This window comes from Peromyscus californicus, unplaced genomic scaffold (assembly GCF_007827085.1).
Source record: "Peromyscus californicus insignis strain IS unplaced genomic scaffold, ASM782708v3 Scaffold_4__1_contigs__length_199733344, whole genome shotgun sequence".
In the NCBI taxonomy this organism is placed as follows: Eukaryota; Metazoa; Chordata; class Mammalia; order Rodentia; family Cricetidae; genus Peromyscus; species Peromyscus californicus.
This window is the reverse complement of record NW_026294562.1, coordinates 190334575-190360064: the sequence shown is the minus strand read 5'-3', so window position 1 is coordinate 190360064 and position 25490 is coordinate 190334575. Positions and strand designations below refer to the sequence as shown.

General features: G+C 39.4%; 1 pseudogene; it reads right to left on the bottom strand.

The window, feature by feature from the left end:
- Nucleotides 1–66: 66 nt before the first annotated feature.
- Nucleotides 67–25282, bottom strand: LOC128095028 (vomeronasal type-2 receptor 116-like; annotated as a pseudogene).
- Between the last annotated feature and the right edge of the window lie 208 nt (nucleotides 25283–25490).

Genomic DNA, 25490 nt, shown 5'->3' with positions numbered 1-25490 from the left:
GTACTCAATTGCTTTCAAAGTCCTACATTTGCTAACATCTCAAAAAGAAGCCTCTGAGTTTGTTTCAAATTTTATTGTATAGTAGTGAAGAAAAGAACATTTCCACTTCACACTAACATCCAATATTCAAGTATTGTAAAAATAGGTGGCTGAATGGAAGGTTATGGGAGACAATGTAGAGAAAAATAATATACATGACACTTCTGGGCATCATTATTACAAGAAACAGTGACAGTGATTAAGTAATGTGTACATCTTACATTTTATCCTAATAGGTGGTTCTGGAAGATGTTTTCTCCCTTAACTTCTGAAGAGAATTTCTCTCTGGTTTTAACAAAACTATGTAGCACTTGGGGACAAAGATGCATCCCAGCAACTCTGCACTTGAGGCCAAGATGGAGAAGACCTCCACAGCCACCATGACCTTGCCCTTAGTGCTATCGTAGACAGGGAGAAAGGTGACCCAAACCCTGCAGAACAACAGCATGCTAAATGTCAAGAATTTTGCTTCATTGAATGTGTCTGGGAGATTCCTGGCCAAGAAAGTTACAGTGAAGCTCCCCAGGGCCAGAGAGCCCAGGTATCCTAAGACAGAGTAGAAAGCAGTTACTGAGCCCTTGTTGCACACAATGATGATGTGGCCATCCTCAGAGTGTGCATCAATGTCAACAGAGGGAGGAGAAGATCCCAGCCAGACTGCACAGAGAAAAATTTGGATGATGGTGCAGATGGGAATGATGTAGTTGGGTGCCCCTGATACCAGGAGCCACCTCATCCTTCTTCCAGGAGCAGTGACTTTGAAAGCCAAAGCCACAGTAATTGTTTTGGCTAACACAGTGGAAACAGCCACAGTGAATACAACTCCATATGTTGTTTGCTGCAGGATGCAGGTGACTGAGTTGGGATGGCCAATGAAGAGCAAGGAACAGAGGAAACAGAAGATGAGGGAGATGAGCAGGATGTAGCTGAGAGTGAGGTTATTGGCCTTCACAATGGGAGTGTCTTGATACTTCACTAAGACCCCAAGAACCAGAACAGTGAATGCAGACAAACACAACACCATGCAGGACAGAGTCATTCCCAAGGGATCATCAAAGGCCAGAAAGATCACATCTTTGTACAGGCAGTGGTTCTACTCTGTGTTGGCATACTGGTCCTCTGGACACTTCATACACTGATCTGATGCCGAAAGCAAAAGTATTGTTAGTGGAACTTCAGCATTTCTTATTGACAGGCCATGCCAGTGTATTGTGGAATCTTTGCAACATCCACATTCTTTATCACTGAAGATGTAATTGATAATTTTCTGAAGAACAATGCTTCCATTTCATAATGCCTACTTTCATCAAGGACAAACACAGATCCTATGGATTCACTATACATGAATTTTTCTGTCTGAATTAGAAGTGATGCCCTCTTGTTGGAGCCAATTTTTCCTGATGGCTTTACCCAATAGGTCTGCATAGAGAGGATGATTTGACCACGGGCCTGAGTGCAGGTGTCTGAGAGGGTCTACCCTTAGCTATGCTGGGGGGAGTTCTTTTGTTCCACCCCTTGGCATTCCTTTAAATACACCAGGGTAGAGACTTTGATTAGTATCCAGGCCCTCTCCAGGCCATCCTGTACTTTCTCTCTTTCTCTCCTCTCTATCCCTCTAACTAACATTTCCTGCTGCTCCTACTCAAGAGTACTTTGGGGAAATGTGGGCATGAGGGATGACCCCACACATGCTCTCATATACTCAAGGAATGCTCAATCATACCACAAGGACAAATGCTCAACTATGTTCATAGCAACATTATTCATAATATCCAGAATCTGGAAACAACCTAGATGCTCCTCAACCAAAGATTGGATTTAAAAAAATGTGGCACACATACACAGTGGAGTACTACTCAGCAGTAAAAAACAATGACATTATGAAATTTGCAGACAAATGGATGGAATTAGAAAATATGATCCTGAGTGAGGTAACCCAGACTCAGAAGGACAAACATGGTATGTACTCACTCATAAGTGGATACTAGATGTAAAGCAAAGGATAACCGGACTACAACCTATAGCTCCAGAGAAGCTAGCTAACAAGGAAAACCCTAACAGGAATGCACAGATCGCCCTTGGAAGGAGAAATAGATGAGATCTACACAAGCAAACTGGGGGGGTGGGCACAAAGGAAGGTAAGGAATGGGGCATGAGAACATAAAGGATAGGAACTGGAACAGGGGCAGAGTGGGAGAGAAGAGATATCATGATAAATGAAGACATCATGGGAATAGGGAGAAATCTGGTGCTAGGGAAGTTTCCAGGAATCCAAAAGGATAACCCCACCTTAGACTACTAGCAATTGTCAGGAGGGTGCCTGAACTGGCCTACTCCAGTAATCAGAATGGTGAATCATAGAGCCCTCATCCAGTAACTGATGGAAGCAGATGCAGACATCCACGGAAAGGCGCCAGACTGAGCTCCAGGAGTCCAGTGGATAAGAGAGACGAGGGATTCTATGAGCAAGGGACATCAAGATCAAGATGGGGAAACATAGAGAGCCCTCAAGGCCAAACTAGTGGGAACTCATGAACAGTGGACCAATAGCTTTGAAGCCCCCATGTGACTGGACTAGGCCCTCTGCATAGGTAAGGCAGTTGTTTAGTTTGAACTGTTACGGGACCCCTGGCAGTGGGATCAGGATCCATCCCTGGTACATGAATGGGCTTTTGGGCACCCAGCGCCTATGGTGGGACACCTTGTGTAGCCTTGGTGGGGGGGAATTTGGACCTGCTTCTACTGAATGTACCAGGCTTTGCTGACTCCCCATGGGAGGCCTAGCCTTGGAGGAGGTGGGAATGGGGGGTGGGTTGGAGGGGAGGCTGGGGGATGGGAGGAGAGAGGAGAGGGGAAATCTGTGGTTGGTATGTAAAACGAATAGAAATTGTCTAAATAATTTTTAAAAAAGAAAAAAAAGAAGTGATGCCCTCACAAGAGATGGAGACTTGGTTTTATCCAGGATGAGACCCTTTATACATTTTTTTAATTCCCATATGGTCATCACTAAACATATGAATAGCTGAGAAACATCAAATAGAATCTCTTGTGTGTGTGCATGCATATGTGCATATGTGTGTGAAAGCAGTAGATGTAAAACTGTGTGAAAATAGTAAATGAAAGAGTTCATGAGTTTGAGAGTTTTGAGTGGATGTGTGGGAAATAGAATGGGGAGAGAGGGAGGTTTTAAAATGATATATGAAATTCTAAAGATAAATTAATTAAATATGATGACCTTAGTTGTGTCCTCATTGGGGAATAGGGATACCAAACAGTTTATAAAGTGAATTAATCCTACTAATAAAGGTAGAAAACTCTATACGTATATAGCTTGTATCTTATACCACCACCGTAGTGAGCACAGAGCACTTCCTTCGCTAATTTCCTTCTATATGAGACCTGTGGGGGGAACCACCCCCACCCTTTCCCCCTGGGTATTCTTGAGGAGTGAGGGATAAGAGATTTAGATAGAAATAGAGGGGGAAGAGAGAGAGAGAGAGAGAGAGAGAGAGAGAGAGAGAGAGAGAGAGAGAGAGAGAGAAGAGCCTCAGAGGGGCCTAGATCCTAATCCACCAGCCCAGAACTTTATTCCAAAGGGCTTTTTATAACAATGCCGAGCAGGGAGGCAAAAGACCTCCCCCTTACTAGATACAACCAGGTACAGACTCTACCAAACACCTATACCCAGGCCCGAGGTCCAGTCATCCCCTTATGCAGCCCTGCTGGCAAATCAAGCTCAGATATCACTAGGAAACCTCTGTGTCCTCCAACAGACCTGGGTTCTACTAATGTACTCAGTGGTGAAGGAGTTATTGGTAAATCAGCATGAACTCTCAAGTGAGAGTGGTAACACAGAATATTTGAATTAAGCAATAATAATCCATATTCATAAATTGTAATTTTCATGACAGCAAGTAAAGGAAATATGATTGTAATTGTGCTAAATTGTGGATAATAATGGAGAGCAATGATGTGCTTCCAGGATTTTAAGTCATTCTATGAAAAAACCAACCTAGCTTTTATGGACAGCTATGATTACAGTTTTTTGTTGTTTGTTGTTGTTTACGGGCTGGAAAGAATAGTTTAGCTGTTACAAGTATGTTCTGCTATTACAGGGGCCAAAGTCCAGTTCCCAGAACACACATTCAATTCCATTCTACTGTCTGTCACTGCTGTACAAAGGGCATCAGATGGCTTAGATGGCCTTTACATGGACCTGGCCTGTATGGACTTAATACCCTCTTCATACACCTAATTAAAATATTAATAAACATAAGAGTTTCTTGTTTATTTTTTGGTATTTATTATTATAAATGGCATTTATATTACTTTTACCTTAAAACTATTTTATTACCATCTGTTTATTTATTTACTATTTACATGTGAGTGTGTGTGTGTGTGTGTGTGTGTGTGTGTGTGTGTGTGTGTGTGTGTGTGTATGGAATGACTTCATGTAGAGTACAAGGTGTCAAGAAGGCATCTTGTAGGAGTTGGCTCCATCTCACTCCAATGGGCATCCTGGGATGAACTCAGGTCATTAGCTTTATTGGCAAGACAGTTTCCTGCTAACTCTTCTCACTGACCCTAAATGGTTTTGTTGTTGTTGTTGTCTTTCGAGACAGGGTTTCTCTGTGTAGCTTTGTACCTTTACTGGAACTCACTCTGTAGCCCAAGCTGGCCTTGGACTCACAGAGATCAACCTGACTCTGCCTTCCGAGTGCTGGGATTAAAGGCGTGCACCACCACCGCCTGGCCAAATGTCTTTTTTTTTTAAACAATTTATTTATTTATTATATATGCAGTGCTCTGCCTGAATGTATGCCTGCATACCAGAAGAGGGCAATAGATCTGATTAGAGATGTTTGAGAGCCACTGTGCAGTTGCTGGGAATTAAACTCAAACCTCTGGAACAGCAGCCTGTGCTCTTAACCACTGAGCCATCTCTCCAGCCCCTTAAATTCTTTTTTAAATGTTCTTTGCATTATAGACAATGACTGGCAATAAAAGTGAATAGCAATTCTGGCTTCAACTTTGTATTTGGCCATCTCCAAATCAATACCGGTAGACTTATATGGATTGTGTGTGCGGTGGTATTGTGTTCCCCAAAATATTGTGCACCCTAATAAACTTATCTGGGGTCAGAGACAGAACAGCCACTAGATACAAAGGCTAGAAAATGGTTGCACTCACACCTTTAATCCTAGCACTCCAGAGGTAGAAATCCCTCTGCATCTCTGTGAGTTCAAGGCCACATTGGAAACGGCCAGGCATGGTGACACATGCCTTTAATCCCAGAAAGCAAGCCTTTAATCCCAGGGAGTGGTGGTAGAAAGCAGAAAGGTATATAAGGCGTGAGGACCAGAAACTAGAAGAATTTGGCTGGTTAAGCTTTTAGCTGGTTAAGCTTCAGGCTGTTGAGCAGCAGTTCAGCTGAGAGCCATTTGGATGAGGACACAGAAACTTCCAGTCTGAGGAAACAAGACCAGCTGAGAAGTTGGCCAGGTGAGGTTAGCTGTGGCTTGTTCTGTCTCTGATCTTCCAGCATTTCACCCCAATAACTGGCCTCAGATTTGATTTTATTAATAAGACTCTCTAAGATTCATGCTACATGTGTGTATCACAATATCATTTGAATAATTGTGGCTATTTCTTTTCACTACAAAACTATTCTATTTACAGTATTGTGGAATTATTCATTGCTACTGTGTATAAAATCTTTAGTAGGATGCCTATCATTCCCTACATCATTTGTCCACACTTACCCCACTTTTTTGATATGAAATCATATTGAACCTGTAAGTGGGAACCCTGGAAATTGCATGGCATAGTGGTGACTCATGTTTAGCTGTTTCTAGTAATTTTACCCACAATTTCTACTCTTTAGTCACCTGACATCCTACAATGGCATCAGTCTCAAAACTCGCTGAGAAACTCCCTCACATGGAAGTAACAGCACTTGCATCATCCCAAAGACTCCTTAGCAGGTTCCCATTGCAGCCTTTTGATACCACCCTGAATTCACATCTTCATGCTGTCCTCCCTCACTCACCTGTCAGCTAAATGACAACACAAAATACTAGCCATTCATCCACTGCTGTATAAAGAGCATGCCCACCACCACATAATACTTATTTACCATCCCAACACATGATGACTCAATATCGCTGTCAGCAATGTTTGTGGGCAGTGGCAAGAACAAGTTGTGTGAGATTCGTGACTTCAGTGGCAGGAGATAACTCAACAGTTAAGAGTGCTTACAGCTCTTGTGGAGATCAAAGGTTTGGACTCAGCATCCATGTGGAAGCTTTTATCTGTCTGTAACACAAATTCCAGTGGCTTGTATGCACTATTTTGTCATCCAAAATCTACTGCACATAAACTCACACAAGAAACCATACATATATTCAAGAAGGAAAAATGAATAACTAAATATCTAAAAAGATTCATGACTACAATCTAGTCTACATGTACCTTTACAGGGATATAATCCATGGGACAAATATACAGTAGAATTCCCTCACAGGGCTTTTTGATTTTTAAAAACACTTTCTTTTAGAAAATACTATCAGCAATTATTTTACAATGAGTCAAAGATATATGTGGAGGCACAGGGTGTTAATTATAAGGACATTATTATTGATCATATACTTGTAAAGGAGTGGATTTTATTTGTGCTGTTACAGGGCCACAGAACTTAGTAGGTCCCCAGACTCTAGCTCAACTGATTCCATGATAGAAGTATCATTCAGACTGTAAAACTCGGCACATAGAGACAGCACCACCTGCAAAACTAAAACAAAGACCTAATCCATCATGGTCCTTATAGTTCTGGGAAAGTCTCAAAATGTACTAACCTTGCTTTTCGGCTTCTGTAGATCTGCTTCCAGCGGACTGTTCTTGGTAGTTGAAGTATATCAACCTAGATCATGATTCTCATGCTCAAAAGCTTATCCTGAGAAAGGCTAAGGCTACACTGGGTCCTAAACACCCAGTATAGTTGCTCTCCAGTTAATCAAGACTTTATTTGACTAAACCTATGTCTGAGCAGTCTTCTCTGGTGAATACCACACAGCAGTGCAGCACCTTTCCAGGCTCCTTCAATGTCACAGTGTGTATAGGAGAAGAAAGTCAATCTGAAGAATTTCTCCCCATAGTAAGCACTTACCTGTCTCATTGGAAATCTCATTTGCTGGGCAGGGGATGCAATCAAAACAGCAGGCTGCCATTCCTTCTTGATGGAATTTTTTGAATTCAGGGTGACAACACTGCACACAGGAGAGGGCACCTGAGGAAAATCAGACAGATGCTGGGTCAGGAATTTGACTATTCCTTCAATAGTAATAGCATCTCATCATGTTGCGTAGGTAACAAGTTTATTTTCTATACATGACCTGAGTGAACACATTTCTTTCAGTACTTTGTACAAGGCCACACATGAATATATGAGAACAAATTGATGAAACATTGAGGTGCTTCTGAACTACTAAAAGTTCAGGAATATCTAAAAGTATATGTTATGTGACCACTGGAATGCCTGAACTGTACACCCTACCCACACATTGTATAGCTTAGTTTTTGTCAACTTGACACAAAGCAGAGCTACAAGAAAAAAATGAAAACTGAATTGAGAAATTGTCTCCATCTAATTGGCCTCTGGTCACATTGGTGAACTATTTTCTTAATTGCTCATTCTTCTGGGAAGCACCACCACACCTGGTCCTATTTGTGAATTTAGTGGAAATGCTTTAAGTTTCTCTATATGTAGTACAATGTTAACTGCTTTGTCTTATAGAAACTTATTTTGTCAAGATACGTCCTTTCTATTTTTCAAGGTTTTTTTTTTTCCTGTGTTTCATTTGCTTTCTCTGAAGAGATGCTGGACATTGCTCAAGAACTTTTCTATATCTTTTTAGATGTGCATATAATTTCTGTCCTAGAGTATATTTATGTGACATATACTTGAATGATTTGCATATGTTGAACCATCCTTACATCCCTGTAATAAAGTCATCTTGGGTATAGAGATTAATATTTCTGATGTGCTGTTGAGATCTGTTTGCCAGTGTTTACTTGAGAATTTTTCCATCCATGTTCATAAGATTGGACTACAGTTTTTTTCTTTCTGATTCACTTTACCTGGAATGGTCTTTTTCCTTTACTCCTGAGACTCTGTTCTTCTTCGTGAGCGCAATGTGTTCATTCTGAGCAACAAAGTATTGTTTTGCCAAAAAGAAAAAAAATAATTTCCTTATCTGTGTCCTTTGATTGGAGAGAAGAATTCTTCAAATTCAGTTATTAATGAAAGTTAGGTGGTGATTCTAGTCAATTTGTGTTTCTATAACTTTTAATATATTTTTAACCTTTGCTTTTCTGTCTAGTGATCTAGTGTAGTCTATATGTTCCTGTGACATCTACTGTTTATCTTAATATTCAATGTGAAGGAGTATGAAGCATGAAGAGACTCTTCAAGGTTCTCCCTTAGTGCTATTCCTGCAATTTGTGTTCACCATTACAAGTTTTTCTATCTTCCTGCAATTATGAAGGATAGCTTTGCTAGGTATAGTAATTGAAGTTGGAAATTTTGTCTCTGTTTGAAACACATAATTGATATTCCCTCCTTTTAAAGTGTCTGTGAATAAAGCTACTGTTCTTACGATGGGGACTTCCAACGAAATTGATCTTCTCTCTTGCAATCTAAAATTCCTCTGTATTCTGCCTAATTCAGATTTTAGGTAATATTCAACAGACGCAGGTCCTTTTATGAACCTGTCTCTTAGGCACTCTGACTGCTTCTTGTACCTGGATGGCCATAACTCCCTCAGCATTTGGTAAAATTTTGGCTGCCATTTTATAAGAAATACCTTTGATCCTTCCACATGTTGTCCTCTTTTTGTGCCTGTGCTTTCTTAATTTGGTCTTTTACTGATGTCCCCTAAGTTTCTTGTGTTTTCTTAACCTTTCTTATTGTTTTATCTTTGTCATAGTTTGAATTAAAATTCATCTGCCTTGTTTCAAGTCCTGAAAGCCTGTCTTCTGCTTGAGACTTACTGAGAGAAAGATGTTTTATACAGTTTGTTGCTTGAATTCTTGTGACTTTCCTTTTCAAAATGTTGGTATGAATTCTTCATTGTTATTGTACCTCTATTGAATTTTTGTTGTATCCTCTCTCAATTTCCTATTGTTTGCAAGTGTTTATGATCTAACTGAATTATCCTTAGAGGTAATTGTTATGCTCTTTGATTTTCTGGATCATTCTTACAATTATTCTTTGAAACTTTGTTTGGTATGTCATTGAGTTCACTGTCACTTAAGCCTATGCCATTTGGAGTAATGCTGACTCATTGTTTGCAAGTTTCATTTCTGCATTAAGATCTGCATATCTGGAATAGGGCACATGTTGGGTTGTTTTTAGTCCTTCCTATCCTTTTGGTTGATGTTTTTGTAATGTTCATTCAAGTTAGGCCTGGTAGAAGCAGGCTTGTGATTTCATTGCTCTCCTCTGATCAGTAGCTAAGACTTTAGCCTATTTGCTCTGTTCTCTGAGGACAATTATCTCATCACTGTGAAAACAGAATATCAACTGTTTGTTTAACTGAATCTCAGCAACCTGAGATATCACTTCAGATGAAGTCTGCAGACTTCACAAAAGGTAAAGCTTTTCAAATTCAACACACAACATTTTAGTAAGCAATGTAGTTCAGATACTATAAAACTAGACATGTCAGAATGAATGCCTTCAATATACCCAGGGACACATAATGAGATATTTTATTTACAAATCTCCTCAAAGCCAAATCATTATGACTATGAGTACCTGTCCAACCCAACAAGGAAACAAGACAATTTTTTTTGTTTGTTGGATTGATTGATTGTCTGTTTGAAGGAGTTATACAAGAATTAAGGTGCAGCCAGACAGTGGTGGCACATACCTTTACTCCTAGCACTCGGAAGCAGAACCAGTTGGGTCTCTGTGAGTTCGAGGCCAGCCTGGTCTACAGAGCTAGATTGAGGACAGGCACCAAAACTACACAGAGAAACCCTGACTGGAAAAACAAACAAACAAACAAACAAACAAACAAAAACAAACAAAAGAATTAAGGTGCAAGGAAATGCCTCCTAGGGAGGAATTTCTTCAGGGCTGGAGAGGTGGCTCAGCAATCAGTTGCACTTGCTATTCAATCACCCACTTCTACACTTAGGCTCAAAATTGTCTTCAGTTCCTGGGTATCTTAACCCTCTCCTGTCATACTTAGCTACCTCATACTCATATGGAACACAGATATACACAGGCAAAATATCCATATACATAAAAAGTCTAAAAAATAAGTTATAATTAATAATATATCTAAGTTGGGCTATGAAACTGCTAATGTATTATTAGAGATGTTGGCAATTTAGGACCTCCTGGTCCAAGTGCTTGAATAAAATTATAAATTAATGACCTGCGTATCTGTTCTTTGTTCCAAATCTTTCCTTACAAATAGTATCAGTCTTTTCAGCATGTAGATTAGAGATTCAACAGAAGAGAAGAAAAACAATGGGCAGTAATCAGAATGGTAACAAGAGAATATTGATAACCTCACCGGGAATAATATCAAACATTGGCCACAGCTAGTTTTATATTTGTTTACAAATCAAAGAGATTCTAATGTGATAAATGTCCATCATATGCATGTCTTAGATTTGCGAAGATTTACTAAAAATTAAAATTGTTAAAAAGGAACATAATCTAGAAGTCTAATTTCACTAAGTCACAGGGAAACTCAAATTGCCCCACTTGACAGTGGTTACAACTGTGAGGTGTATATCAGTACCTTTTAGTCAGACCCACCTGTCTAGTTCCTGTGGCCCACTCTATCATGTCCTGGAATATGGAGCTGTTGACCATGTGGAAAATATGGGTTAAACTCTCCTATTTTCACCTTAAGCTCAACACCATGGGGGAAGCTCCAAATATGGTAAATGTCATACTCTGCTTGCAGTTTTTCTTTCTGATTCATATTTATTGCATCTCCAACAGGGTTAATAAAGTGCAAATTCTTCAGAAATTGGTGAATCTGAAAGATGGTAAACAAACTTTAGTGCATATTCCCTTATTTTAAGTCAGAAAATCTGTTCTGATTTCATCCTAAGGCAACTTTATTGAAGGTGCCCAAGAGAAAAAACTCAGTAAAAGCATGTGAATATATAAAGTCATTGTGTTCCTCGAATTTTAGTACTGTCAAAGGAAATCATCAAACACAAACACAGACATATACACAAACACCAAATGTAAATGTGTACAACACACACACACACACACACACACACACACACACACACACACACACACACGCACACACTTCCACAAAGACACCCATGCAGAGGCACACACATAATTCAGCCACACTCATTCACATACATACACACTAACACATACATACATACAAACCTATACAATCAAATACATATTCAGACACAGAAATACACAGGCACATACAGACACAAAACACAGAGAGAGAGACACACACACAGATACAAACATTCACAAAGAGATACATACACACGACAAATATGTGCTCATATCCATAGGTATACACATACACAAGAGAGAGATATCGTATATTCACAGTAACACATCTATATACACACACATACACAGGCATAGAAATATATACAGACACTCACAAAGATACAATACCCATACACAGAAACATAAACAAAGACACACAGAAAATCAGACAAAAACATACACAGGCACAAGACTAGGTATTGAACTGAATCTCACCACTACTCCTTGTTTTATTGCTCTCAAAAAATCAAGAGAATAAGGTCCCCAGAGTCTACAGTAGGGTCAGAATCAGTTGAGTATACTTAAGTAGACCCTATAGTGACTACCACATATATGACAGTTTAAAAATGTCACAGTTGAGTGTGGAAGCATAGGCCTTTAAACCTAGCACTCAGGAGACAGTGGCAGGTGAAACTCTTAATTCAAACCAGCCTCATCTGCATAGTGTGTTTCAGGGCAGTCAGAGCTACATAGTGAGACCCTGTTCCAAAAACAAAATAAAAGAACAAGGTCTAATCTTGGAAGGAATTTATGAAAGAAAGATTGATTGTGTTTCCAATATTGGAACAGGGCTGACAATGTTGTGGTCGTCTGTAACAAAATCACTGAACTTCATTGAAAAATTCTGTCTTCCACTCCACTGTGTTTGTCTTAAAGGATTATAAGCACATCTAGATTTACTTCTTGGCAGAATAAAATGTTCAGAAATCCTTCTATGTTGGGAAAGATTTTACTAGACTCCTTGGTTTGAGCATGTGAGAGACTCTTAAAGAATATAACATTGATGACACCAAGTACCATCCATTGGAAGATACAGTACCTCTGAGCAGTCATAATCCAGTGGTTTCCTAGTCTTGATTGGCTGGTTTTCTACTTGTTGAAGAAGCATTTCATGGAGGGCATGGGCCATACCATACACAGCATTGTATACATCATAACCATCAACACTAAAGGCCATGTCAAAAGTCTGTAGCATTAACCATTCCAGTGAGACATTAGATTAGAAGTTCTCCAGTGTCTTACAGTTAGATGTTGAGGCTTCACAGCTAAAGTACATCCACTTCAGTCCTGCCAGGAACATGTCTGTGTATTTGGAAGGGTTCAATATCTGAACATAATTTTTAAGACCAGAAATCTCAGCATGATGCTGTGCAAAAACAAGAGTCCCATGGAATGAGTCAAGGGTGAAGTCTTTCTTACTTGTAGTGACATCCCACTGTGAGGTGGTGACCCATATTCTCTGTATACCTCGTGATTTCCACATTCTAAAGCACACAAATATAGTACTATCTGTGTCACCATAGATGATAACAACATTTGTAGATGATGTCTCAATTTGGTTGTTATACACTTCAGCTCTTGACACGTATAACTCCATGTTGACAGGGATCACGATCACAAAGGTTAAGCAGACTCTTTGGACTTCAGTTTCTCCTCTCAGATCTGAGAGAAAATGGAGACCCTGGTCATCATCTGAGATGGCCAGCCCAACCCAGTTCCAGTTGAAGTGAAGCATCAAAGAGACCATGGCCAGGGCCAGAGTTGTGTCCTTAGGGGCCATCTGATACAGATTGGGAAACTGTTCATGATCACTCAGGATAGGATGGAAAGGTCCATAGGTGAGCTGAAGAGCATAAAACACAGGGAGCAGCATGAGGTAGAGGATTATCAGAAATCTCAATGGGAGCCCTGAGGTGTGTGAAGCACCAGTTTGAAATGACAGGAAGGGCAATTTTTCCCTATTACTAGAGGTATTACCCTGTTAGAAACATGAAAAAAAAACACCTTTCTACAATTTGTTCAAGGAAAATCCCCTTGACTGGTAATTCTTCTTCTCATCTATATATCAAACAATGAATTGTGAAAGTCACACTGAGTGCCTGATTAATTACCTTTGAAACTGATTTACATGAATGTGAAGCCAAAGTCCCCCTTATACTCTCCTTAGCACCAGGCTATACCAACTAAGGTTTTCCACCAAAACTTTTCCACCAAAACAACCTCACCTGTGGATATTTGTAGAGCTGCACAAATGGTGTCAGTCTCATGAACGTTGCTAACTTTTTCCCTGTAATCACTACTTGACATGTTGTCTTATCTTCACAGATGTAGTTAAGGAGAAGATTATATCTTCTTGCAGAAAAGTTCATGAAATTTTTAAATGCCTGCTTATTATCAGAAGCATTAATGAAGAAGTAAAACATTAGGGATGCATTTGGCAGAAGATACAGATTCCTGTTGATTTTGTCCATAGCAAAAGCCAAGGGCAGAGCAAACTGCAAGTTTTGAGTTGGTAATCTAAAAATAAGGGCATGGGGTTTAGTATGGATAAGGCTCTTGAGATAAAAGCCTTTTTGTTAATACAAGGATTATTGTGAATTCAATGCCATTTTCAGCTAAAGCTTCACAAATTACCCTGTGTAAGGTTGGAAAAACATGAGAAGCTTGAGAGCCTGTAAAAACCTAAAAAAGTTGATGAGAGTGGATGACATGAAAATGAGACAAATGTGTTCTTGTCAGCTTTGACAGAGAATTTCACCTTGGCTATATGAGTACTGGATGTACATTTGATAAAAGATATGTGTGTGCATCTGTATGGGCATTTGAGAATATAGTTCTCATGGGGTTGAGAAGAGGAAGCTGGATCCTGGAGAGCTGGATCCTGGAGAGCTGGGGTTTCTCCCTATCCCCATGATGTCTCCCTCTATCATGATTTCTCTTTCATTGTTCTTCTACTCAATCCCTGTTCCAGCTTGACCATCCTATTCCCTTATGTTCTCATCCCCCATTACCTACCATGGGTGGCCCCCTAACTCCCAGTTTACTCATAGAGATCTCATCTACTTCCCCTTCCCAGGGCAATCCATTTATCCCTCTTGGGGTTCTCCTTAGTTAACTTCTCTGGAGCTGTGGGTTGTAGTCAAAATATCCTTTGTTTTACATCTAGTATCCACTTAAGAGTGAATACATACCATGTTTGTCCTTCTGAGTCTGGGTTACCTCACTCAGGATCATATTTTCTGCTTCCATCCATTTGCCTGCAACTTTCATGATGTCATTTTTTTTTAATGCTGAGTAGTACTCCATTGTGTATGTGTGCTATATATTCTGTATCTATTATTCAGTTGAGGGACATCTAGGTTGTTTCCAGATTCTGGCTGTTATGAGTAATGCTTCTATGAACATAGTTGAGCATGTGTCCTTGTAGTATGATTGAGTGTTTCTTGGGTATATACCCAAGATTAGTATAGCTGGGTCTTGAGGTAGGTTGATTCCCAATTTTCTGAGAAACCGCCATACTGATTTCCGAAGTGACTGTACAAGTTTGCACTCACACCTTCAGTGGAGGAGTGTTCCCATTGTTCCACATCCTCTTGAAATAACTGTTATCAGTGTTTTTAAACATAGCCATTCTGACAGGTGTCAGATTGTATCTCAGAGTCATTTTGATTTGCATTTCCCTGATGACTAAGTATGTTGAGCAATTCCTTAAATGTCTTTTGGCCATTTGAGATTCTTCTGCTGAGAATTCTGTTTAGATCTGTAGCCTATTTTTAAATTGGATTGTTTGGGATTTTGATGTCTAATTTCTTGAATTCCTTATATACTTTGGTGATGAGCCCTCTTTCAGATGTGGGGTTGGTGAAGGTCTTTACCCATTCTCTAGGCTTTTGTTTTGTCTTATTGCCCATGTCCTTTGCTCAATAAAAGCTTCTCAGTTTCAGGAGGCCCCAACTTATTAATTGTTGCTCTCAGTGTCTGTGCTACTGGTGTTATATTTAGGAAGTGGTCTCCTGTGCCAATGTATTCATGACTACTTCCTACTTTCTCTTCTATCAAGTTCAGTGTAACTGGATTTATGTTAAGGTTTTTTATCTACTTGGACTTGAGTTTTATGCATGGTGATATATATGGTTCTATTTGAAATCTTCTACATGTTGACATCCAGTTATATGAGCACCATTTGTTGAAAGTGCTTTCTTTTTTTCATTGTACAGTATTGGCTTCTTAGTCAAAAATCAGGTGTTTGTGGGTGTTCTTCAATTCAATTCCATTGGTCCACATGTTGGTTTTTATGCCAATACTAAGCTGTTTTTATTACTATAGCTCTTAGTAGAGCTTGAAGTCAGGGATGGTGATGCCTCCAGAGGTTGCTTTATTGTACAGGATTCTTTTAGTTAGCCTGGGTCTTTTGTTTTTCCATATGAAATTGAGTATTGTTCTTTACAGGTCTGTGAAAAATTGTGTTGTAATTTTAATGGGGATTGCAATTCAATCTGTGGATTGCTTTTGGTAAGAATGCCATTTTGACTAAGGTAATCCTACTTATACATGAGCATGGGAGATCTTTCCATTTCTGATATCTCCTTCAATTTCTTTCTTCAGAGACTTAAAGTGCTTATTATACATGTCTTTACTTGCTTAGTTACAGTTACCCCAAGGTAATATATATTATTTGTGTCTATTCTAGATTTCTTTCTCAGCCTGTTTATCATTTATATATTGGAAGGCTACTGATTGTTTTGAGTTAATCTTTTATACTGCCACATTACTGAAGGAGTTTATCAGCTGTAGGAGTTTCCTGGTAGAATTTTTGTGGGTCATTTATGTATACTACTGTATCTTTTGCAAATAGTGAAAGTTTGACTTCTTCCTTTCCAAGTTGTATACCCTTAATCTCTTTTGTTATATTATTGCTCTAGCTGGAACTTCAAGTACTATTTTGAATAAATATGGGAACCGTGGACAGCCTGGTCTTGTTCTTGATTTTAGTGATGTCACTTTGAGTTCATCTCCATTTAATTTGATGTTGGCTGTTGGCTTGCTGCAAATTGCTTTTATTTTGTTTAGGTATGTCTTTTATATTTCTGATCTCTCTAGGACCTTCATCATGAAGGGGTTTGGGATTTTGTCAAAGTCTTTTTTAACATCTCTTGAGATGATCATGTGTTTTTTGTCTTTCAGTTTTTTTATATGGTGTATTACATTGACAGATTTTCATATGTTGAACCATCCTTGCATCTCTGGGATGAAGCCTAATTGGTCATAGTGGATAATTTTTTTGATGTGTTCTTGGATTAAGTTTGCCAGTATTTCATTATTTTTGCATGAATGTTCATGATGGTGATTGGTCTGTAATTCTCTTTCTTTGTTGCATCTTTGTGTGGTTTGGGTATTAGGATAACTGAAGCCTCACAAAAAGAGTTTGATAATGTTCCTTCTGTTTCTATTGTATGGAACATCTTGAAGAGTATCGGTATTAGCTCTTCTTTGAAATCTGGTAGAATTCTTCACTAAAGCCATCTGGTCCTGGGCTTTTTTTTTTGGTTGGGAGACTTTTAATGACTGTTTCTATTTCTTTAGGGGTTATTGGTCCATTTAAATAGTTTATCTGGTCTTGATTTAACTTTGGTATGTGATACTTATCCAGAAAACTGTCCATTTCTTTTAGATTTTTCCAATTTTGTGGAGTACATGTTTTTGAAGTATGACCTGATGATTCTCTGGATTTCTTCATTGTCCGTTGTTATTTTTTTTTCATTTCTAGTATTTTAATATGGATGCCCTCTCCCTTTCATCCTTTTGGTTTATTTGGATAAAGGTTTGTCTATTTTCTTGATTTCCTCAAAGAACCAATGCTGTGGGATAATGCCCTTGTACATTGTTTATTAAAATGCTGATTGGCCAATAGCCAGGCAGGAAGTATAGGCAGGGTAAGCAGATGAAGAGAATTCTGGGAAGGGAAAGGACTGAGTCAGGAGTCGCCAGTTAGACACGAAGCAAGATGGCATGGCAGAACTGAGAAAAGGTACCAAGCCATGTGGCTAAACAGAGATAAGAATTTTGGGTTAATTTAAGTGTAAGAGCTAGTCAGTAATAAGCCTGATTATTTTATAAAAGGTTGTGTGATTATTTTATAAAAGGCTGTAGGACTGTGTGTGAGAGATTTGTCCTGACCACAGGCTAGGCAGGACATGGGGAATCTGCATGCAAACCAAGTCTTTGTTTCATTGATTCTTTGTATTGTTCTCTTTGTTTCTATTTTATTAATTTCAGCCCTCAATTTGATTATTTCCTGGGATCTATTCCTTCTGAGTGAGTTTTTTACTTTTTGTTCTACAGCTTTCAGGTGTGCTGTTTGTCACTAGTGTGAGATTTCTCCATTTTCTTTACATGGGCATTTAGTGCTATGAGTTTTCCTCTTAGCACTGCTTTCATAGTGTCCTATAAGTTTAGGTATGTTGTACATTCATTTTCATTGAATTCTAGGAAATCTTTAATTTCTTTATTTCTTCCTTGATCCATTGGTGATTCAGTTGAACATTATTTAATTTCCATGAGATTGTAGGCTTTCTGTAATTTTTGTTGTTGAAATATAACTTTAAGCCATGGTGGTCTGATAAAATACAGGAGGTTATTCCAATTTGTTTATATCTGTTGAGGTTTGCTTTGTGACAAAGTATGTGGACAATTTTAGAGGAGGTTCCATGGGGTGCTGAGAAGAAGGTATATTCTTTTGTGTTTAGGGTATAATGTTCTGTAGATATCTATTACATCCATTTGAGTCATAACATCTGATAGATCCCTTATTTTTCTGTTTAGTTTCTGTTTGGCAGATCTGTCCATTGGTGAGAGTGGGGTGTTGAAGACTTCCACTACTAGTGTGTGGGGTTTGATGTGTGATTTAAACTTTAGTAATGTTTCTTTTACAAATGTGTATGCCCTTGTATTTGGGACACAACTGTTCAGAATTGAGACTTCATCTTGGTGGAGTTTTCCTGTGATGAATATGTAATATCTTTCTTGATCTCTTTGTTTGATTTTAGTTTGAAGTCTATTTTGTTAGATATGAGAACAGCTACACCAGCTTGTTTCTTGAGTCCATTTATTGGAATGTCTTTTGCTAGCCTTTTATTCTGAGGTAGTGTCTGTTTTTGAAGGTGAGGTGTATTGAGAACTGCTGATAGCAAAAGATTATGGGATTACACAGCAGGTGACAACTGGTGTTCAGAAGGTCAACCTATCAGCTAAGTTTTCTGTTAGAGGAAACCATCACGCACAGCGTTATGGAATTACTGCCTTTTTAATGAATTGGCTGTCTCTTGTTGTAAACTTCTTGTGCAATAACAGCTGTGATTCTCCCCATTTGCCATGCATTTCCATGTTACGTGTACATGGAATCTCACGATTGCATCTCAATCTTATGGGGACAACTTTCTCTGTAGTTTTTGATAATTGGATAACTTCCCCAGCTGTGTTTATTTTTTACTAACATACATCTGGCCAGGGACATTCTCCAGACAAAAGTATTTCAGCAAAGATAAAAAAAGATACCTTTTTATCCAAGGTCAAGTGCAGATAGATAAACATGAGTTCATCTCATCCACAGATACAGAAAATAACCACTATCAAATAAATATTCAACGCCTTACCTTCATCATGGTTTATTTACACAAGACCTTAATTTAAGTATTTTTACTGCTCACATTTCTGGGATGATGTTTTAGCTACTTGCTAATTACTGAGTTAAGTTACTGAGTTATTTCTCATGGACAAAAAGAGATTTCTAAAAAGGCCAGGCAGATGATAGATGCTAAGCTTTGCTTCTTGTGCAAATTAAGTTTTAATCCTCCTCAGCCAGGTGCTAATCCTAGATTTCCTCCTTAGCAATTACTCCAAGTGAAAGTGCTTTTTCTAACCAAATTCTACATGCTCTGATGTAGGTTGCTTAGCAACTGAGCATACATCCCCCACCCTCCCTACCAGAAAGCAGCTACAACAGGGATAAGCAGGGGAAGGAGTGGTGCCTAAGAATAAAAGACAGTTTTACTTTACTAACAACTTATACTGACATATATAGACTCCTAAAATTTTATTTAACTACTTCTAGATTATAGTTTGAGCATATAAATTTCTTTTTAGCCTACCCTAATTGATCTTAGTCTTTAGTTGACCCTACCAGAGACCTCCCTTTTAGTCATCCCCCCATTTCAGTTGTAATTGGAAGCTGACTATTATTGCTTTATGTGTAGAACCTTATCACCTCCCTCTGCAACTCTGAAAGCTTCAAGCCTCACATTGCTTTGCCAAAGAATTACTGCTTATGTATATACTGGTTCCCCACAGCACTTGTGAGAATTGATTTAGAAGAACAAAGATGAGGAGGAAAATGGAAAGAACTAGATAGATATGAGAGAATAGCAGAAGGGACTGAGAGCAGAAGGGACTGAGAGGAGCTAAGTATGAGAACAGAAAATCTGTGTAGATAGAATTTGACATAGAAGAAAAAAGTGAATAGACTAAAGAACTCAATGTGCATAGATTCATTTAATATCCCTCAGATCAGTATCCTAGCTGTTTGTAGTTTCTGTTCTGGACCCTGGTAGAAATCTCCTCAGGGCAGGTACCTGTGGAGAATTCAAATGAGGTGTGTTTCTTGTATGCAGCAGAAGGATGGATCTTGTTTTCATGTCCATTCTGTTAGTCTGTGTCTTTTAGGTGAATTGAGTCCATTGATATTAAGGGATATTAATGACCAGTGATTGTTAATTCCTGTTGTTTTTTGGTGGTAGGGTTGTGTGTTTCCCTTCTTTGGGATTTGTTGGTGTGGAATTATCCATTGCCTGTGTCTTTGTGGGTGCATCTAACTTCCTTAGGATGGATTTTTCCTTCTAGTGCTTTCTGTAGTGCTGGATTTGTGGATAGGTATTGTTTAAATATGGATTTATCATGAAATATTTTGTTTACTCCATGTATGGAGATTGAGAGTTTTGATGGGTATAATAGTCTAGACTGGCATCCATGGTCTCTTAGTGTCTGCATAATGTCTGCCCAGGACCTTCTGACTTTCAGAGTCTCCATTGAGAAGTTGGGTGTCATTCTGATGTGTCTGCCTTTGTATGTTACTTGGTATTTTTCCTTTGCAGCTCTTAATATTTTTTCTTTATTCTGTATGTTTAGTAGTTTGATAATTATATGGTGAGGGGACTTTTTTCTGGGTTCAGTCTATTGGTGTTCTGTAAGCTTCATGTATCTTCATAGGCATTTCCTTCTTTATGTTAGGAAATTTGTCTTCTATGATTTTGTTGAATTTATTTTCTGTGCCTTTGAGCTGGTATTCTTTTTTCTTCCATTCCTATTATCCTTAGTGTTAGTTTTTCGGCTGCGTTGTGTGCTTACCCTGCAAGGAAATGCCACGAAACACGACAGAATCCGCTAACAAGAGTTTTATTAAAGGGACAGAGAGTGAGCAGGCCTGTGGGAAACACGTGTGTGGAGAGGAAGAGGGAACCGGGAACATGGCGCCTGATTTTAAAGGCTGGGCATGGACAGATCAGCGTCACTACTACACGCAAGCGCGTAGATCACATGGCCACGTTGCGCGCTTACGTGGCTAGTGGGACGTCATGGATCTTGGTCCCGCGAGATGCCCTGACCCGGAAATGGCTATCTGGACCTGGACCTAGCTAGGCGGAAGTATCCGCCAGGCATAGGCAGACACGCCTGACCGTGGGGGCTTGTTGTAAACCTTTCACTTAGGTTTGGTCTTTTCATGGTGTCTGAGATTTCCTAGAAATTTTGTGGTATGATTTTGTTAGCTTTAATGTTTTCTTTGACTGACAAATCTATTTCCCTTATTGTATCTTCAATGCCATTGATTCTCTCTTCTATGTCTTGCATTCTGTTGGTTATGCTTGCATCTGTAGTCCCTGTTTATTTACTCAGATTTTCCATTTCCAGCATTCCCTCACTTTGTGTCTTCTTCATTGCCTCTATTTTAGTTTTCAGTCTTGAACAGTTTTCTTCACCTATTTGCTTTTTCTTGACTTTCTTTAAGAGATTTATTGATTTCTTCCAATTTTTTGTTTGTCTTTTCCTTGTTTCCTTTAAGGGATTTTTCATTTCCTCTTTAAAGCCTCTATCATCTTCTTAAGGTCATTTTTAAGGTCGACTTTTTCTGCTGCTTCTGCATTGGGATGTTCAGGTCTTGATGTAGAGCCACTAGGTTCTGGTGGTGCCATATTGGTCTTTATGCTGTTGAATGTATTTTTGCATTACCATCTACCCATCTCTTCCTACAATCAGTGCAAATGGCGTCTGAGTCCTAGGTCCAATCAGCACTCTTGGTACAATGAGAGCTCTTGGTCCAATAGGAGCTGATGGAGTCTGTGTCTCAAGTAGCAACTTCAGTCTTGGAGAACAGGTGGATTTGGGTGGGGGTGGAGTGGGGCTTGTAGGTTAGAGTCAGGTGGGGATGGTGGTAGTCATGCCTACTTGCAGGATTCCTGCTTGCTGGCCTGCAACTGGGGCTGTAATGGGTGGGTGTATATGGGCACAATTTATGCCCCTGGGTCTAAAGCCTAGAGGCTAGTGTGATAGGCTAGGAGAACAAGGACTCGCCTCTTGGTTCAATTGGAGCTGGCAAGAGTCTGTGTCTCAGGGATATGACACCCTTACACAGACATATATGCAGTCAAAATACGAATGCACATAAAATAAATATAAATAAATTACTTAAAAAAATCCTCATTCACAATTGCCTCAGAAATATGGTGGAATAAACTTAATAAAAACTTGAGTTGGCTGTTTGAAACCTGGGGCCTATGCCGGGTCGCTTGGCTCGGCCTGGGAGGAGGGGACTGGACCTGCCTGGACTGAGTCTACCAGGTTGATCTCAGTCCTTGGGGGAGGCTTTGCCCTGGAGGAGGTGGGAATGGCGGTAGGCTGGGGGGAAGGTGAGGGAGGCAGGATGGGGGAGAACAAGGGAATCCGTGGCTGATATGTAGAACTGAATTGTATTGCAAAAAAAAAAAAAACACCAACTTGAAGGACATTAACAATGAAAATTTTAAAATAAAGAAGAAATTGAATATGCTATTAGAATATAGGGAAATCTTTCATGCATCTATATTGGAATATTCACTATTGTGAAAATGACTACTTTAAAAAACTAATCTACAGAGTTAGTATTGACTCATACAGACATATAATGCCATTCTTTGTATAAAGAGAAAAAAAATGTTGAAATTCATACAATAAACAAAATATGCTGGATGGGCAATGTGGTCTGATCAAAAAGAATAATGCTTGGCAGGTCAACATACCTGATTCCAGTGAATAACAACAAACCCAGCACTTGCTGGCACAAACAAGTTTTTACATCAATGGATTAGAATTGTTCAACTAAGAAAAGAAATTCTGCACACATACAACTTTAAGAAACAATGATTAACAGATTGGTGAATACCCTGACTATCAACATAGAACCTTCATCCATTAACTGAGGGAAGCAGATGCAGTGATCCACAGCCAAGCAGTAGGCCAGGCTCCAGGAGTCTAGTCAAAGAGAGGGAAGAGGGATTGTATGAACAAGGGGGCTCAAATCATGATGGGGAAATCTACAGAACAACTAATTCAAGCTCATAGGAACTCATGAACTTTAGATCAACAGCTGCAGAACCTGCATGGGACCAGACTAGGCCCTCTGCATATGGCAGACAGTTGTGTAGCTTGGTCTATTTGAGGAGCCCCTGCAGTGGGATCAAGATCTATCCCTGGTGCATGAGTTGGCATTCTTGATCCCATTACCTATGGTCAAACATCTTGCTCACCCTTGATGCAGGGGAGAGGGGCTTGGTTCTGCCTCAACTGAATGGACCGGGCTTACCTGACATTTTATGGGAGGCCTTACCCATTTGGAGGAGGGGATGGGGTGGGTCAGGGAGAAGAGGTTGGGGGGAGGAAGAGAAAGGATGAAATGGGGATCTGTGTTTGGTATGTAAAGTGAATTAAAAATTAATAAATAAATAAAAGAAAAAAGAGAAAGAAACAAATGATTACATGAGCTAATGGGATGGTCTAGTGGTCCAAGGTGATGTGCTTGAGAAGCAACTGCTAACAATTCTCAGGATAAAATATATGTAGTGTCCACATTGGTAAAATATGCAGCTATGCTTAATAAAATTACTAAAAGAGATACAGAAGTAAATGTAATGTAAGTATCAGAGAATAAAAACAATTAACCTTAAAAAACAGCTGATACATATATCTATTACAGTGGCAGAGATGACCCAGTGTGTAGCCTCTCCATCCCAGTTCTCAAATGTTGACAGCTACCACAGGCAGCACCTGCCAGTCTAGCATGTGAGAAGGGGAGTAGACAGTCACCACTATAAGTGATATCCTAGCTTTTTCAGGATGAAAACACACTATTTGAAGTGCAGACATTCCTTTTTTACTTTGAAGATAAAGACATTGCTTAGTAAGTCCCAAAAGCCTGTGTCTGTTCATGTGCTCAAGATAAGGAAAGGCAAATGGGATAACCAAGTACCTCACAGTAGATAGATCTCATACATTTATCTCCTCACAGCCTCTGAGGTGTGGAGTGATCGCATGTAGAGTATGAAAGCTTAACTAAATGGCTACATGGGTACTCTCCCCAGTGAGGAGTGGCACAAACATTAGTGACCCTGCATCTGCACTAGAGTCACACACAGATAAATGTGACATTGGCAGACTCTGGAAGGTACTTGAATGCACCTTGTGACTACTGAACTCATTGTAGCAGTCTGGGGTTTCTTTTCATAGGACACCCCTGTCTACCTCACAATGGCACCTGTGAAAAGGAAGGCTACCTATGACAGATCAAAGTAAAGAATGCTGTTTTCACTTGGCTTTCAGCCTTAAAATTGGAGGTTAGTTGGAAAAAAAATTAAAAAGTCTCACTGTTTGATAGTGGGAAAACAGTGATTATTAAAAACCAAAATGTATTTTGGGTTGGTTATTGGTGACAAGGTTGGGAAAAAAAGGAGAGATGCACATAGTGTTGTTCTGCCCATTTACACACCTATCATGCATTATATATCATGACATTTACATGAAAAATGCAAACCCACTGACGATGTTTCCAGAAAAAAAGCTGAAATACTCTTTCTTCATCAGGCTCTGCACTGCAGCAAGGAAAAAGACACCACCTGTCACCACCTCTCCAGGCTTGTTTTCATTCTGCTTCATTCTCCAAAAGCACTTGGGGTGAGTGAAACTGGACATAAGGAGGGGGGTGTTCAGGAGCCAGAAGAAGAAGAAACTCAGAGTGAGCATCAGGTCCTGCCTCTAAATCTCTAAGCTGTTAGTGTGGACTGTGGATGCATATCAGTTTATCAAATGGATACCCATGTATATACATCTGCTTTTATGTCTGCTGCCCACTGGAGAGGTCACTTATGTGGATGAGATGCTTTTTCTCCAAGATGGCTCCACTACCCTGGAGGAATGTCCAGCACTCTCTGACCTAGGGCTCTGCAGTTTGGGTCCACAGCAGAGGTACAAACACAGGTTGGAAAAAATACCTGAGGACATCTCAGCCTCAGGTCGTATGACATCAACTGTCATAGGTGTTGAGGCCTATGTGAGAAAGCAATATTGGGCAGATTAGTCCCAGGACAGTATCAACAAGTTATTTGTTTGAACACCTTTAGAAGTAATGTCAGCAGAATGTATCAGAAGGTCCACAGCTAGATGTGAAGGTAAAGATTTGAAAGAACCCATGACAACCAGAGATTATGTGGACACACTGTGTGTTCTATTTCCAAGTACAAATCAGGAAGCCTCAGTCTCATGTGTATGGCATCCACCATTCGTAGAGCATGAGCAGTATGGCCCATGCTACATCAGTCACAGAGACCACATAACCAACCAGTATCCCTGCTCTCTATTGTTTAAACTAGAATAATCAGGTCAAATTCAGAAATTCCTTTGTAGCACAAATCTTAAAAGGTCTTATTAAAAAAAAAAAAAAAAAAAAAAAAAACGGAGCCAGGTATTGGAGTGAACACTGAAAGATCAGAGAAACAGAACAAGCCACATCCAACCTCACCTTGCCAATTCCTCAGCTGTTCTT